At 43.4% G+C, this 17,085-nt stretch overlaps 1 protein-coding gene across 2 annotated transcripts in view; it reads right to left on the bottom strand.

Annotated features, from left to right (window-relative positions):
* The window catches only part of AFF4 (AF4/FMR2 family member 4), a 139,155-nt gene extending 122,358 nt beyond the window's left edge, over positions 1–16,797 (bottom strand). For both annotated transcript variants that reach the window (XM_040344622.1, XM_040344623.1), the window contains exon 1: positions 16,423–16,797. The gene's annotated coding sequence lies outside the window, so the exon portion shown is untranslated. The remainder of the gene's footprint in view (positions 1–16,422) is intronic.
* Positions 16,798–17,085: the final 288 nt, after the last annotated feature.

Genomic DNA, 17,085 nt, shown 5'->3' with positions numbered 1-17,085 from the left:
GAGCCGGGCCCTCCGATTACTCCTGCATTGAATTGTATGTTGTAAAGCACTGCGTAAACCGTTGGCGCTATAAAAATCCTGTATAAATAAATAGACATGTGGGAATAGGCCCATAATACACAATACTGCTGCATTCGGATCAGTATACACCAAGAATCTAAGGTAGTGTATTGTATTCCTATGCATTTCTTCTCTTAAAATTAAAACTTTAGTTAGGGCTTCAAAAATTTGTAGGTGGTGGGTTTTAAGGCAGAACTTACTCTGTAGATATCTTACACCAAAAGCTTTGCCTGCTTGAATTTTAACTGTACCTTGAGAACCAACTGTGCAGCACCATGCACAACCCTGGCATTTGCCAGGAGTAAATGCTTGGAAGTAGTAACCCCTGTCTGCATGTAAGGAGTACTGTCATCCATGGCTGGCCATACAAAAAAAAAAAAAAAAAAGGGGGAAGAGGACTCGAGAATAGACCAAGAGAAATAGAGGCATAGCGATGAAGGGGGAGAACAGACATGGCACTGTTAAAGAAGGCTCACTTAGAGGCACATTATAACAAGAGCTTTAGGGCAAGGGGAATGAAGGAGTGGGAACTTGTTGCTAGATATTAACCTCCGCAGCACAGGAAGGTACACAGCTGCAGGGATATCCTGGGGCAGCGCAATGAAGACTTGAACCAAATACAGTGGCCACCAGAGCACAGGATACTTTCCATTTACTGCAAATACAGGCCTTGGAGTTGCTTTAAAATCAAGTAAAGAAAAATACTCTGCCTAACTTAGCAGGGAGCATCTTGGACCTTAAAAGAGGGAGTACTACTTCCACAAAGAGCAATGTTCTTTTTTTCCTGTTTAGCATTATTATTGAAGGTGGAAGTAAAAGAAAATACTACATTTTGGGTTGTCCCCAGAAAAGAGGGGAAATCCCTGGGTATCCCCAAGGGATTTACTCCCACTTCCTGTTTGCCTATGAGACAGAAAGTAAAGGGAATTCTCCCCAATGGGACACAAAAAAGTAATAAGGGATATAACCCTTCCTTACTCTATCCAAAAGTAAAAAAAAAAAAAAAATTCCTACAGATCTACTGCTGATCAGTTTAGCGAATCAGAGTATAGAGCCCTGTGTTTACCAACAACATAGGAATCCACTTTTTTTTTCCCTGCAAGCAAAGCCACATCTACTAGTAAGAGCAGCACACATTAACATTAACCTTTTTATTGCCTTGTTAAACCTTTCCCAGCAAGCGTCATTAGTACAGTCACAACGTATAGTATTGTCACTGGTGGTGTCAGTCAGTTCCCACCCAATGTGAGATTGCCTGCCGCACTATCACACAGTTCCATTAAAAGTCGCTGATCACCACCATTAGTAGTATAACAAAAAAGAAAAAAAACAACATGTCAGTATATATTCCATAGTTTGTATACACCAACTTTAATACAAACCAAATCAACATACACTTATAGGCATTTTATTTTTTTCCAAAGACATGTAGCAGAATTCTTGTTTTTATTGGGGAAGGTTTTAGGGCTCATGCACACGGGACATTTTTACAGCTGCTGTTAGGAGTAGAGGTAGACCGATATTTGCCCATTTTTGATAAATCGGCCGATCACAATTAGGCCGATATTTTACACAGATACTCAGTGCCGGTCAAAGGCACTTTTTCTTGTAAGTGCACTGTTTTTATTATTTTAATAAATAAGCATTTTTAAATACTACGCCCCTACTGATAAGCCCCTTGTTTTTGAGGCAATAAGGAAATCTTGACAGAGGAAAGAGGAGGATATACTCAGTGGCGGTCAGAAAATAAACCATTTTGAGAGAGAGAGAGAGAGAGAGAGAGAGAGAGAGAGAGAGAGAGAGAGAGAGAGAGAGAGAGAGAGAGAGAGAGAGAGAGAGAGAGAGAGAGAGAGAGAGAGAGAGAGAGAGAGAGAGAGAGAGAGAGAGACAGAGAGAGAGACAGAGAGACAGAGACAGAGAGACAGAGACAGAGACAGAGACAGAGACAGAGACAGACAGAGACAGACAGAGACAGACAGAGACAGACAGAGACAGACAGAGACAGACAGAGACAGACAGAGACAGACAGAGACAGACAGACAGAGACAGACAGACAGAGACAGACAGACAGAGACAGACAGACAGAGACAGACAGACAGAGACAGACAGACAGAGACAGACAGACAGAGACAGACAGACAGACAGAGACAGACAGACAGAGACAGACAGACAGAGACAGACAGACAGAGACAGACAGACAGAGACAGACAGACAGAGACAGACAGACAGACAGAGACAGACAGACAGAGACAGACAGACAGACAGACAGAGACAGAGACAGACAGACAGACAGAGACAGAGACAGACAGACAGACAGAGACAGACAGACAGAGACAGACAGACAGAGACAGACAGACAGAGACAGACAGACAGAGACAGACAGACAGAGACAGACAGACAGAGACAGACAGACAGAGACAGCCACCTGCCAGTGCTGAGGACATCAAGTGTGTGCTAAAGTGACAGGAGTAAGCAGGAAGGAGTGGATGAGTTTTTTTGTTTTATAAATATCGGCCGCCCCAATCCTGTGTCTCCATGCACACCCCCGCCGCGCGATCGCTGGGGGCGCGCGGTCGCCGGTAATTGAGGCCACGGCTTTCTGCAGGCCTAAGCTTCCCCGGGTGCCAGGCCACAATTTGTCACAATTGCGACCGGGCGCCCAAATTTTGTCAAGGCCTGGCCTAAACATTTGCAACAATTTTCTGGGTGAAGCAGTGCATTATCTGACAGAAATGCAAGGGGGCCAATATTTTCAGCCATGACTGTATATAGCTACAAATGCACAGTTCAAAATTAAAACGTGACCATAAAGCAATACAGCTTCCATTTAACATAGCAGTAAAATCATACACAATAATCATGCACATTTCTTGTATCCATTAACATTCTTTCCATATTATCTGGCACTGCTACATACGTAGCAACAGATTAACAACCTTGTCCAGTCTATAGCTTGCTGCCATTTGTGAAAAAATATATGGTAGGCGCGATCATCCATGGAAAAGACATTTCACAAGTTTAGCAAGTGACTTTCCCATCTTTAAAAAAAAAAAAAAACGCAAACACGCTACACACATACCACAAAAAGCTAAACATTGAAGCTGCCACAGGTTACCTGAAACTGCTCATTGCTTAGGGGTCATACTAATGCTAAACAAACTTACAATTATAACAGAACTATAGGCAAAACCATTGTCTTTATTTTGGATAGGAGTATGGGAGGGTTAAAGCTAGGGCCAAAACAATTAATCGATTAATCGACAATTGATTATGAAATTAAACAATTACTATTTTCATAATCGATTAATCGGCCAGTAACATAATGGGGTTAAAAAAAAAAAAAGTAAAATTAGCCCTTTATAGTACAAAATGTACAAATAATTGCTACTGTAAATATTACTTTCACTGAAAAATTAACCCCTTAAAGTAGCAATTATTTGCTCGTTTTGTACTATAAAGGGCCAATTTATTTATTTTTTTGTTTGTTTAACTCCATTATGTTAAACGTCTTAGGCCTGGTTCACACCTATGCATTTTTTGAAGAAATGCTCTACAGTTCATTTCTATGGGACACTTTCACATCCAAGCTTTTTTAAGCTGCCGCATATTTGAAAAGGGTCAAGGACATTTTTCAATGCAAAAACGGTGCTTTTTTTTGTTTCTATATACTTCAGTGAAGTAGCTGCAGAAAAGCATGCAATACGTTTTTGCAGCAATTTGTGTTTTTTTTTTTATCTGGCCAACAACAAATTGGACCAAAAAAAAAAAGCATACAAAATGAAAAACGCACAAATTGCAGCAAAATCGCGTGCGCAAAAATCCTAACGCACAGCAAAACACACTGCAGAAACAGATCAAAAGCAAACTGCATAGGTCTGTATGGAGCCACACAGATCAATTTTCAGACGAGAATATTAATGCAAAAAATCTGTCTGAAAAGTTTTCTATTATTTCTATCTACCAGATTCACCCTCTAATAGTATATACAGTATATCTGCCTGTTATTCTCAGAGTGGATTAGAGATTTTGCTCCCTAGCCATATAGTTGGTTATTTATAAATTTACCACTTCATAGAGATATTTAAGAATAAATTGCTTTTTTTAAGCTTTACATATCAACTAAATTATACACCCCACTTTTAAGGTAATTAACCGATCAAAACAATAAATCGGCCAACTGATTATGAAAATAATCATTAGTTGCAGCCCTAGTTAACCACTTGCCATCCTGCAGCCGACAATTTACGGCCGCAAGGTGGCTCTGATCTGCCGGGAGGCCGCCAATATACGGCCTCCGGCCGCGCGCCACTGGGGGGCGCCCGCCGCGTCACACAGGTGCCGATGTGCGTGCCTGGCGGCCGCAATGTTCGCCAGCTGCCCGCGATCGGCAGTCACAGAGCCAGGGACGCGGATCTCTGTGTGTAAACAGAGCTCTACGTCCTGTTAGGGAAAGGAGACCAATGGTGTGTCCCTTGTACATAGGGACAACCATTGGTCACCTCCCCCAGTCAGTCCCCTCCCCCCACAGTAAGAATCACTCCCAGGGTCAAAAGTGTCCGATGTGTCCGCCATAATATCGCAGTCGTGACAAAAATTGCAGATCGCCGCCATTACTAGTAAAAATAAATATAATAATTCTATCCCTTATTTTGTAGGCGTTATAACGTTTGCGCAAACCAATCACTATACGCGTATTGCGATTTTTTTTACAAAAAAAATTTAGAAGAATACGTATCGGACTAAACTGAAAAAAAAAAAAGTTTTTTTTTTTAAATGGGATATTTATTATAGCAAAAAGTAAAAAATAGTGTTTTTTTTCAAAATTGTCGCTCTATTTTTGTTTATAGCGCAAAAAATAAAAACCGCAGAGGTGATCAAATACCACCGAAAGAAAGCTCTATTTGTGATTTTTTTTTTTTTAAATGGATGTCAATTTTGTTTGGGAGCCACGTCGCACGACCGCGCAATTGTCATTCAAAGCGTGTCAGTGCCGAAACCTGAAATTTTGCCTAGACAGGAAGGGGGTATATGTACCCAGTAAGCAAGTGGTTAAAGCCCCTGTCTATTTTCTTAGGTGTTCCATTGGGTTTACCTTTACTTTCTGTCCCACAGGAAGCAAGGGAATCCCTGCAAATACAAAAAATGGTTTGGGGACCACAGGTCACCAGAACTAGTGTCCTTATCAGAACATTTCCCCTCATTACTTTTCTGGGCACAACCGAAAATGTGTGCTTTTCCAATAATTCTCTTAATTTGCTTTCAATAATAATGGTTAACAGGAAAAATAGAGAGGGTGACTCTCCCTAATAGGGAAACAGACAGCAGTAAAAACTGACAGGTGTGCTAATCCCTCTGGACTCTATCCAAAACTAAAAGAAAAAGTATTGCTATTTTAAGGAGTTCATTTGCATATTTGTTTTGAGTTTATAACTCCAAGTACTAAAGACAGCGGGTGAGCACAACAGCCAGGCAGCATTTTAACCACTTCAATACAGGGCACTTTTCAGCACTGTTGCACTTTATGACAATTGTATGGTCATGCAATGCTGTACCCGAACAATTTTTTTATATTTTTATACGTCGGCAGAATGTCACGGCTTGGCACATCAACGTATATGTACGTTGTCCTTCAAGCCCAGCCGTGGGGTCGCGGGCCGCGATATTCGCGGACCCGATCGCCGATGGAGTCCCACGATCGGCCCCCGGAGCTGAAGAACGGGGAGAGCTGTGTGTAAACACGGCTTCCCCGTTCTTCAATGTGGCGCCGTTATCGATCGTGTGATCCCTTTTATAGGGATACACAATCAATGACGTCACACCTACAGTTGTAAACACACATAACCCCTTCAGCGCCCCCTATGGTTAACTCCCAAACTGCAATTGTCATTTTCACAATAAACAATGCATTTTAACCACTTCTAAACCGCCGTACGTCTTTATACGGTCTAACTTTAAAGATTGATATCTCGGTAACGGCAGCAACTGCTGCCACAACCGAGGTATCAATCTTTAGTTTTAGCGGTTCTGTTAACGATAACGGCGGTCTCCGCGGCGGATTCGCCGCGAGATCGCCGTTATCGGCGGCGGGAGAGGGCCCCCCCCTCCCGCCACTCTCCCGCGCCTTCCACCGCTTACCGTAGCCGTCGGTAGCGGCGGAGGCGATCGGGACCGTTCGTCTGGTGACTGGGGACGAGACTGAAGGAAAATCTCTTTCGCCCATCCCCCATAGCTCTGCTGGGCGGAAGTGACGTCAAAAAGTCAGTCCCGCCCAGCCTCTTAAAGAAACTTTTTTTTTTTTGTCATTTGAAAAAATGACAGTTTCAAATATTTTTTTTTTTGCATTTTAGTCTAAATATAAGATCTGAGGTCTTTTTGACCCCAGATCTCATATTTAAGAGGACCTGTCGTGCTTTTTTCTATTACAAGGGATGTTTACATTCCTTGTAATAGGAATAAAAGTGATCATTTTTTTTTCCCCCAGTGTAAAAAATAATAAAATAAATAAAAAAAAATAAGAAAAAAAAAAAAAATTTAAAGCGCCCCGTCCCGACGAGCTCATGCGCAGAAGCGAACACATACGCGAGTAGCGCCCGCATATGAAAACGGTGTTCAAACGACACAAGTGAGGTATCGCCGCGATCGTTAGAGCGAGAGCAATAATTATAGCCCTAGACCTACTCTGTAACTCAAAAAATGCAACCTATAGAATTTTTTAAACGTCGCCTATCGAGATTTTTAAGGGTAAAAGTTTGACGCCATGCCACGAGCGGGCGCAATTTGAAAGCGTGACATGTTGGGTACCATTTTACTCGGCGTAACATTATCTTTCACAATATATAAAAAAATTGGGCCAAATTTATTGCCGTCTTATTTTTTAATTCAAAAAAGTGATTTTTTTTCCAAAAAAAGTGCGCTTGTAGGACCGCTGCGCAAATATGGTGTGACAAAAAGTATTGCAATGATCGCCATTTTATTCTCTAGGGTGTTAGAAAAAAATAAATATATAATGTTAGTGGGTTTTAAGTAGTTTTCTAATTTTCTAGCAAAAAAAAACTGTTTTAGTCTTGTAAACACCAAATCTGAAAAACACCCAAAGTAGAGAAGTGGTTAAAAACATTTTTTGCTGTGAAAATGACAATAATCGCTGATCACCACCATTAGTAGTAAAAATAATTAATAAAAATGCAATAAAACTATCCCCTATTTTGTAAACGCTATAAATTTTGCGCAAACCAAAAATGTTACCAAAAATAGGTAGAATACGTGTCGGCCTAAACTGAGGGAATTTTTTTTTTATATATATATATTTTTGGGGGATATTTTATTATAGCAAAAAGTAATAAATATTAAATTTTTTTCAAAATTGTCGCTCTATTTTTGTTTATAGGGCAAAAAATAAAAACCGCAGAGGTGATCAAATACCACCAAAAGAAAGCTCTATTTGTGGGAAAAAAAGGACGCCAATTTTGTTTGGCAGCCACGTCGCACGACCGCGCAATTGTCAGTTAAAACGACGCAGTGCCGAATCGCAAAAAGGGGCAAGGTCCTTTAGCTGCATTTTGGTCCGGGTCTTAAGTGGTTAAACACTTCAGCCCCGGAGGATTTGGCTGCCCAATGACCGGGCCATTTTTTTGCGATTCAGCACTGCTTCGCTTTAAAAAAGCAGGAACAAAAATTGTCTCTGGACAGCCGCACTCTGAACAAATTGTAGCCTTTATTAAAAGAAGGACAGCACTACAAGTCACAGCAAACATAAATAAAAACCCGACTACTGACGCCTTTCGCACTGAAACTAGTGCCTAGTCATAGGGCTATGACTAAGCACTAGTTTCAGTGCGAAACGCGTCAGTAGTCGGGTTTTTATTTCATTTTGCTGTGACTTATAGTGCTGTCCTTTTAATAAAGACTACACCTGAGTTGTCTGCAGCGGAGGATATTCATCTGGGTTCCCACCTGGAGCGGCAATTCCCTTTCCCCTTGCTATTTGCAGTAGGAAACCAGCTGTGAAGTCTTCACTGCTGGTTTCCCTTAGTGGCAATTGTGGCCCCTGCACTCAAGCTGATGAATTGGCTTTGGGGGGGCTGACAAGGCGGGATCCATGAACAGGCAAGTTTCCTCATATTAAAAAAAGTCAGCAGCTACAGTATTTGTACCTGCTGGCTTTTAAATTGTTTTTTTTTTTAAGCTGAAACTCCACCTTAAAATCTTATTTTTTGCTGTGAAATTATTTAGAAAGATATTACACTGAGTAAATAGATACCCAACATGTCACACTTTAAAAAATTGCGGGCGCTCGCAGTATGGTGACAAACTACAGTATTTAAAAATCTCGATAGGTGACGTTTAATTTTTTATTTTTTTTTACAGGTTACCTGTTTAGAGTTACAGAAGATGTCTTGAGCTAAAATTGTTGCTCTCGCTCGAACGTTTGCTGCGTTACCTCTCATGTGGTTTGAATGGCCTTTACATGTGGGTGCGACATACGCATGCGTTCGCTTCTGCACGCGGTGACGGGGGTGCTTTAAAGGCATTACAGGTCCTCTTTATGGAGAAATCTGGGGTCTATAAGTCCCCACATCTCTCCTCTAGGCAGAAAGGGCTAAGAGAGATGTATATAAAAATATATCAAAACCACGCTCCAAGCCTTCCCATCCAAGTAGATGGAAGTAATAAAAACTGCCAGGCTAGACGTGACATTATAAGGTCGCGCCAGGGCCTCTGAAGATCATAGAGACTGCGAGGCACCATCTAGTCATCGGTATTATTTATGGTGAACTTCCGCCACTGGCGGATTCCTTCTCCAGCTCGCACAGGCGAGCTGGTAGAAGCACCTGAGAGCTCCCGCACCCATGCATGAGAGTGATGTCATTGCGGCTCCAACCACTCATGCAGTCGGAATCCGCAAACCAGGAAGGAAGACCTGGGGAAGAGGGAAGCCCTGTGAGGGGTAACAGCATGCCACTGGTTCTAAGTTAAGTGTTTCGTAATGTGATGCATACTAGCACATTATGCAATTGTCTTACGGGGGATTTTTTTTTTCTTTTTTACTGCAGCGGTTTACTACCGCTTTAAAAGATAATTGCAGACTTTCTTTTCTTAATAAAACTTGTTTTGATGCCTCTCTGCATGACATTGATTTATACAGTCTGAGTAGCCATACCTGGCACAGAAATAGGCTGACCTGGGTAAGGAATGGCCATGTGAATGAGCACTACTGGGGAAAAAAGCGACTGAGAAAATGCTTCCTCTGGCCTGCAGCAAGACTTGAGTGGGTTTAAAGAGTTTCTTTACACAAACTTTTTTTTGTCGGTTTGAATCGCATAGGGAAGGGGAAGACTGACAAGTTTTTTCACCACAACGTTCATCAAAATAAAGTGATGGGAAATCCAACATTTTAGAGCTGTCCCCAGAAGAGGACGTATGGGGAAATCTTCTAACAAAGACACTTGTTCCAGGGACTATACTCTTATTATTATTTTTTAGTATATATATATATATATATATATATGTGTATGTGTGTGTGTATGTGTGTGTGTGTGTATGTGTGTGTGTATGTGTGTGTGTATGTGTGTGTGTGTATGTGTGTGTGTGTATGTGTGTGTGTGTATGTGTGTGTGTGTATGTGTGTGTGTGTATGTGTGTGTGTATGTGTGTGTGTGTATGTGTGTGTGTGTATGTGTGTGTGTGTGTGTATGTATATGTGTGTGTGTGTGTGTGTGTGTGTGTGTGTGTGTGTGTGTGTGTGTGTGTGTGTGTGTGTGTGTGTGTGTGTGTGTGTGTGTGTGTGTGTGTGTGTGTGTGTGTATACATACATACATACATACATACACCGACATCAGGGGGGTTTTACACACATTCCCGGTGGCTGCAGCCACAAGGATTTTGAGTAATATCCGACAAGAAAACCCCCCCACCCATGTATCCCGTGCTCCACATTAAAGATGGCATGGATGGAGCTAAACGGATGCGTGTTCACTCTTCTTGATTTGGAAGCAACGTGTTAGACATCACTTCCGGGTCTCCCTGTCAGTTTCCCCAGCCATCATACCTGGGAAAGAACGTAATGCAGTGTGATCTGTATTGCATTACATACAGTAGAGCACAGGGGAGACAACCATGGTCTAAAAAAAAAAGGTAATGGATGTCACATTAAAGCGAAATTGTCACCAAAAAATCAGCACATGATTAAAGTTACACCCAAGAACATAAAATCCCTCCCAAAATAAATTTGAGGCCCCACATATGAAAGTGAATGCATGCATTAGGGGGCATGAAAACTTGTGACTGCGAATAACATCACATATCGCCATGCACGCCGAAGTGAGAGCAATATTTCTAGCACTACACTGATGACCCATTAGGGGGCTTTGTAAAATGTTTCCTATAGAAAACAAAGTATTGAAGTGTTTAGCCATTTCACAGGTGCATGCAAATTTAAGCTTCTGACATATTAGGTATTTTACCAACAAATTGGGCAATTTATTGCACTTGTGTGTCCTAAAGGGTCACTAAAGGAAAAAAAATGTTTTGCTGAAATGACTGTTTACAGGGTATAGAGACATAATAGTTAACCGATTCCCTTTAAAAATGATTAAAAATAGATAAAAAAACAATCAAACAATGTACCTGCAGTTTAGTTTCGTTTTTGCTGTTTCCTGGTTCTCTGATGTACAGAGCCAGAGAGCCAATAGAGGGCAGTGATGCTTTGTAAAACTAAACTGGATTGGTGCTGAGGGGTTTAAGGCTCCATTCACATCTATGCGACAACGGCGTACGCGGCGTACTTTGCCGCGAGTGTGAAACTTTATTTTTTTTTTTTAACAAAGCATTCCCATTGCTGTCAATGGGCGAACGCCAATGTCGCCTGAAAAAAAGGGTCTGGGACTTTTTTTCAGGCGACAGGCGTTCGGCGTCTATGAGATGTGAACCATCTCCATAGACAGCAATGGGAATTCTCCCCTCTAGCGGCAGAAGCGTTGGGCGTTTTGTTGCATAGATGTGAATGGAGCCTTAGACACACAGTAATCACACCTTGATGAGTGACCACAGTGAGAAAACTCCCAGTACTGTGGTGATCAGGAAACAGACAACCAGGAAGTGTCCAGAACAGAGAGGAATTACAGCAACATCAAAGCAAAAAACGAACAATGAGGACATGAAACCAGGACTGCAGTAAGGTAAAGGAAGCTATTCAGCTAAAAAAAAAAAAATTCCTTTAGTGACCCTTTAACAATTTAACTTACCTTTGTGGTAATATTGTGCAACATTAAAGATTGAAACTATCACTGCTTTATTCTCTAGGGTGTCTGCTTTCAGAAAATATATAATGTTTGGGGGTTTTATGGAATCTTCAGGCCTAAAATAACTTAAAACGTCTGCAAAAAATGGCTCTGGAAGATCAATCCATACAACTCAAAAACATAGGTGGTAGCAGCTGGGACGTTAATGTTAATTCTTTCTTTGCTACACCCACATCTTTTAGTTTTATTCTTTATGTGACATAGAATGAAACCATCCCTCCTGCGGCAGCAAGATGAGCGACTCCACAGCACTGGGAGAGATCGCTATGAAAGACTAGTTTGGAAAACAGAAGGTGAAAGTCCACCTTTAGAGATAGCACCTACAGGCACCTCTGAAGTATAACGTATTGGTTCAGCCAGAGGGCTCTTCAACAACTGCAAGAAGCTTCTTTTCAGTGGCCAACCAAAAGCATCAACCAGTAATGCTAAAATCAAACATTGTTGTTTAGGTATCACTGAGTCTTGCTTCCAATTGCTGAGAAGCAGCGGCACTTTAAAAGCTGCCTACGTGAAACGTTCCCACTTTCATAAGAAAAGAAAAATAGTCTATGTAAACATTTCTTCAGTACAGTACTTAATCAAACCCAAACAGTGTATTATGAATATGTGTAGCAAACAATCCAGTGATATACAAATAACATGTTCCAAAAAGAAATCAATTTCCTAGTTAAGAAAACAAACAGAAATAAATGTGTCTGTTGATGGAAAACGTGTATTGCCGACAGACACTTTTTGAATCCACCTAAAAGACTGTTATCCACAAATCTATAATAAGCAGGTATGATAGCAACAGCATCATCTCCTTGCACTCCTATGTCTCCATTCTAGCATCCCCCATCAGTGATGCCACAGACATGCTCGCTGGCCTGAAGTTTAGGAACAAAGCCATGACGTCAATTACTGGAGATTCAGCCCATCACAGCACACGCTGAGCCATGAAAAGATGCTATTTCCTTTCAACACTGCACAAAAACATAAAGCAGCAGACAAGTATAAACAAACAGAGCTTTAAAAATATATATATATCTATATAATAAAATAAAAAGGAGATGGAAAGGGGAAAAGACTACATATGAGGAAGATGTGTATTTCCCATCAAGCCTCTGTGTGTATATTGCTACAACTTGTCATCACAAAGGAATCGTTTGAAGCAGACAGGCTGCATTAACAGATGAGAGGTCTGCAGGCCCGCTCAGTACAAATCTGTGAAAGGATCAACACCAACAGTAGGGTTCCTACTTAAAAACAAAAAGAGCTTTTTAAACAGAGGATGTCACACCTAAAAATGTCTCCACACAGGCTCCCCCCCACACCATGTTACTGGAATCAGGAAACCATGTTTAAAACGATGAATTCACAACCAATAACCACAAAGGGACTGCCCGGGCCACGGTCAAAAGCAAAGTGTCTGTCTAACCTCCCCCCTCCAGCTTGACACACATTTCATGTCAGCACTGAGACCGTTATAAATAGGGGCTGGGGGAGGGACACACATTACATATCCTGATGGGGCTAGCCATGCACTGGAAATCCCATCAACTACACATTAGCAGGTTTGGAAAGTAGGCATCGCCATGCGTATTCCCCGTACTATTCAATTAATGCTTTAACTACCCAAACAGATGGATTCATTGCCATCGGGGAATGACAACAAATCACAACACTCTGGCTGGAAATGATAACTCCCCGTGAGATTCATCTGCAGGAAAATGATTGAAAAAATAAAAAATTGAATCCCAATGACAAAGGAAGAAAAAACGATCAGAAGAAAGCACAAGCCTGGAGAAACCAACAACCGCTGTAAAAAGAGTAGACATACAACTTACCCCACCGATTTATCAAGTATCCCAATTCACAAAGCTAAATAGGAATCTTTAAACCTCACTGGCCCCATAGGAACATAGCTGTCATTTATGTTAAAGCCATATTAAACCTAAAACCAAAAATGTAATATATTGCAGCTTACTCAAAATAGGATGTGGTGGCTGCACTTGTTTTCTTTCTTTTTTTAGGCTTTGCTTCTGTTTTCCCCTGGTGATCTGGCCGATAATGCACCTCCTGTATTAGTCACAAACCTCTGGAGGAATACACACTGGAGGCACAGCAGACAGCAACATTGTCAGTCTGAGGGGGAGGGGAATGTTGGGTGTACCATCAGATTTCGATACATTAACAAATTGAAGCCAAACTCCAGCCAAGTCCCCTTTTAGACTGGCAGAGTCCACCAGTGGATCCGTCTACTCAGCGGGGAAACTCTCCGCTGAGCAGGCGGGTGATAGGCCTGTGTCCATTCTGCTGATGCAGAGCGCACTCTGTCCTCTGGGTTGTCGGATGGAAACTGACTGCCTGTCAATTTACACCCGATTCCCATCTGATCCGCCAGACAGAGAGGGACTGTTTTTAGCGAATAGGCTTGGATTAGATGTTGTTGGGTGTCAACAGACATGTCCGTAGACATCTGGGTGGCACAGTGGTGTAGTGGGTAGCACTCTCGCCTAGCAGTAAAAAGGGTCACTGGCTCGAATCCCTGCCTGGAGTTTGCATGTTCTCCCTGTGCCTGCGTGGGTTTCCTCCCACAATCCAAAAAGACATGCTGGTAGGTTAATTGGTTTCTGTCTAAAATTGGCCCTAGTATGTGAATTTGAGTTAGCCCCCTTTCACATGTGCGGACCGTATGTCCGCATTTTCATCCATCCGTTGCGGATGAAAAAGGGACATACATTGGTCCCTTTGTGATTGCGGGTGTCAGTGGATGAACATACGCTGACACCCGTAATCACCCGCCTCCGCAAAGATCCGATTTTTCAGACGGAAGAAAATCCTATTTTTCTTCCGTCTGGCGGATCGGATCGGATAAACACGGACATACGGTCCGTGTTCATCCGATCCCCCATAGGGGAGAGCGGAGGAAAGACAGGGTGGTCCCTGCACAGTGTGCGGGGACCGCCCTGTCAGCCGACGGCTCAGCGGGGATTTTCTGCAGGATACCCGCTGAGCAAAGCGGGCACACGGAGGCGGATCATTACTGATCCGCCCGTGTGAAAGGGCCCTTAGGGACCTTAGATTGTAAGCTCCTTGAGGGTAGGAACCGATGTGAATGTACAATGTATATGTAAAGCGCTCCGCAAATTGACGGCGCTATACAAGTACCTAAATAATAATAATATGCCGCTCCATAGAGAGCAATGGATGGTCTCACAGGTGGACCATATTGGTAGTTTTGTCTGTGTGAAAGGGGCCTAACATTTATAAAGCAGATATAGTCTAGGTTCACACCGATGTGGGTTTGAGATCCTGTGGGTTCAGATGAACTCGCACAACTCCAAACCCACGTCAGTACAACTTCGGGAGTGATTCCAGAGACATCTGTGCAGGTGCCTGCACAGATATCCATTTAAATCCCCCCTGAAGTTGACAAAAGTAGTACAGGAACTACTTTTGTGAAACGGTGCGGCGTCGCACTGATTCGGATGGTGCTGTTCCTGGCAATTTGACATGTCAAACCGCGTGTCAAAACAGGCCAATGCGACGTGGGCATAGGAACATTGTTTTTTTTCCTTTCAGGATAAGGGCCGGTTCACACCAAGAATCACACTTTAAGGGCCAGTTCACACCAGACGCAGTTCTGTGTGCTTTTTTTCTGCACAAAATGCATGCACAATGTTTTCCATGCATTCCAATGGCTCTAGTTCACACAGTTTCTGCTCCGGAAACTGACTGCATGGTGTGAACTAGAGCCATTGGAATACACAGAAAACACTGCATGCGTTTATAGTGCAGAAAAAATGCAAACGAAACTGTACGGAAACGCGTCTGGTCTCAACTGGCCCTTACACACAGAGCAATCTAAGTCCTTTCAGTTTGAACGGGTTGAATTGCACAGGACCACAGAAGTAGTGCATGCAATCAGGTGCAGGAAAGCGCACATTTGGGGCATTGTTAACTTAATGCTGACATTTGCAAACGCAGTGTGGGAAAAGGAACCCAGGTTTCCTGCACTGTGTTCTGGTGTGAATGGGGCACTTAGGCCTCTTCACACTGGGGCGGAGGCGGAAGTAAAGCATTGCTTTACCACCAATTTCATGGTGCTATTCGGCCACTAGCGGGGCAGTTTTACCCCCGCTAGAGGTCGAGAAAGGGTTAAAAACCATCGCAAAGCGCCTCAACGGAGGCACATTGCCGGCGGTACAGCCGTGGTTTCCCACTGATTTCAATGGGTAGGAGCGGTATACACACCAGTCCAAAGATGCGGCTAGCAGGACTTTTTTTCACGTCCTGCTAGCACACCGCTCCAGTGTGAAAGCCCTCGGGGCTTTGACACTGGAGACACAACAGTGGGCGTTTAGGGTCGGTTTGCATGCGCAATTTTTATCGCAATAGTGTCTGCAAACCGCTCCAGTGTGAAAGGGATCTTAAGGTTTTATAGAAATAACTAAAAGCTGATCATTGTAAGCACTCCTGTCAGTGGTAAAGGGTTTGTCGCAAAACACTAACTGCTACATCTGCAGGACAGCTTCATCCGTTGGAAAAACAGACTTACTGGCTGGATCCCCAGGTGAAATTCAAGGACGGCCTATAAAAGAAAAGGAACGCAGCCATCACATCTAAGGATATTACATTTTTGGTTTAAGTATCCCTATCCTGGGGTGTAAGCTCAGGGGGAATTACACTGATGTCTGAAATGTGAACTGTCTGTATTGCCCCACAGTGATTCAAAGTATGATCCCCCATTTTCTAGGGCTGGCATGGGATAACCCAGTGCTGATGGTAGACGCTAGAGGCCCTCTACATTCTCCTGGCTGGTTGTGGAGTGTAAACAAAGCTGCCTGTAATCCGGGGATGTTGGTCTGCCCCCCCCCCCCCATCACACATCATCATCCCTCCCTAGTGACAACACATGTGTTAATGGGGGAGATGATGATGAGGAGAGGGACCCCCTGCTGAGGGGTGATCGGGTCAGCAACAGCCATGGAGGAGGGGCAGGTGATCCTGGAAGCTAGCACTCCCTGTACACTTGTGTGATGGCGCAGACACACGGACACAGTCCAGGCCATCTCTTTACCTTCAGCTCCACCTCCTGTCTGTAAGAGGCCTCCGGCCCGGGCGCTGCCACAGCAGCCAAGTCTTCTCCCTCCCCCACCGGGCGGTACGGGGGGATTAGAGCCCAGTGTGTCTCCTCTCAGCACCTCCGCCGCGCTTCCAATGTCCTCCCTTCGGCCAGTCTCCTCATTATTCGCCCGCCGTGTGTCTCTCCCCTCTCGGAGATACAACAGCCCGTGTCTCCGTAGCTCTCCCGGTGTATCTCCTCTCTCCCGGTCTCGGTGTCTCTCAGCTAGTGTTGGGAGGGGCTCCCCTCCAGTCACGTGACGTACCACAAGGCGGCGCTTCCCAGGCCTTCTCTGGGCCTAGGCGCGAGCCGGTTAGTCAGAGCGAGACGGCGCATGCGTACGGAACTAACCTAACAGAACATGTGTTCTGTCAAATTCTCCAACCCGTCAAAAACTCCAAACACGTAATTTCCGGAAGGAGTTTTCGACGAGTTCGCTGTATTGCCCATGCGCGCGCGTACACCCGAAAGCCCCGTCAGATGGTCACGTAAAAGCCATCACATACTCCAATGTTCGCGCCTGCGTATCACAGACTAAAATAAACCCATCAAATACTTGACAGACGGTCAAAGGTCAGGTCACCGGAACGTCGTTGTCGCCTGCTAGGAGTCTGGTGT

This window comes from Rana temporaria, chromosome 3, assembly GCF_905171775.1.
Source record: "Rana temporaria chromosome 3, aRanTem1.1, whole genome shotgun sequence".
NCBI lineage: Eukaryota > Metazoa > Chordata > Amphibia > Anura > Ranidae > Rana > Rana temporaria.
The sequence above is the reverse complement of the archived record's forward strand: the minus strand, read 5'-3'. Positions and strand labels throughout refer to the sequence as shown.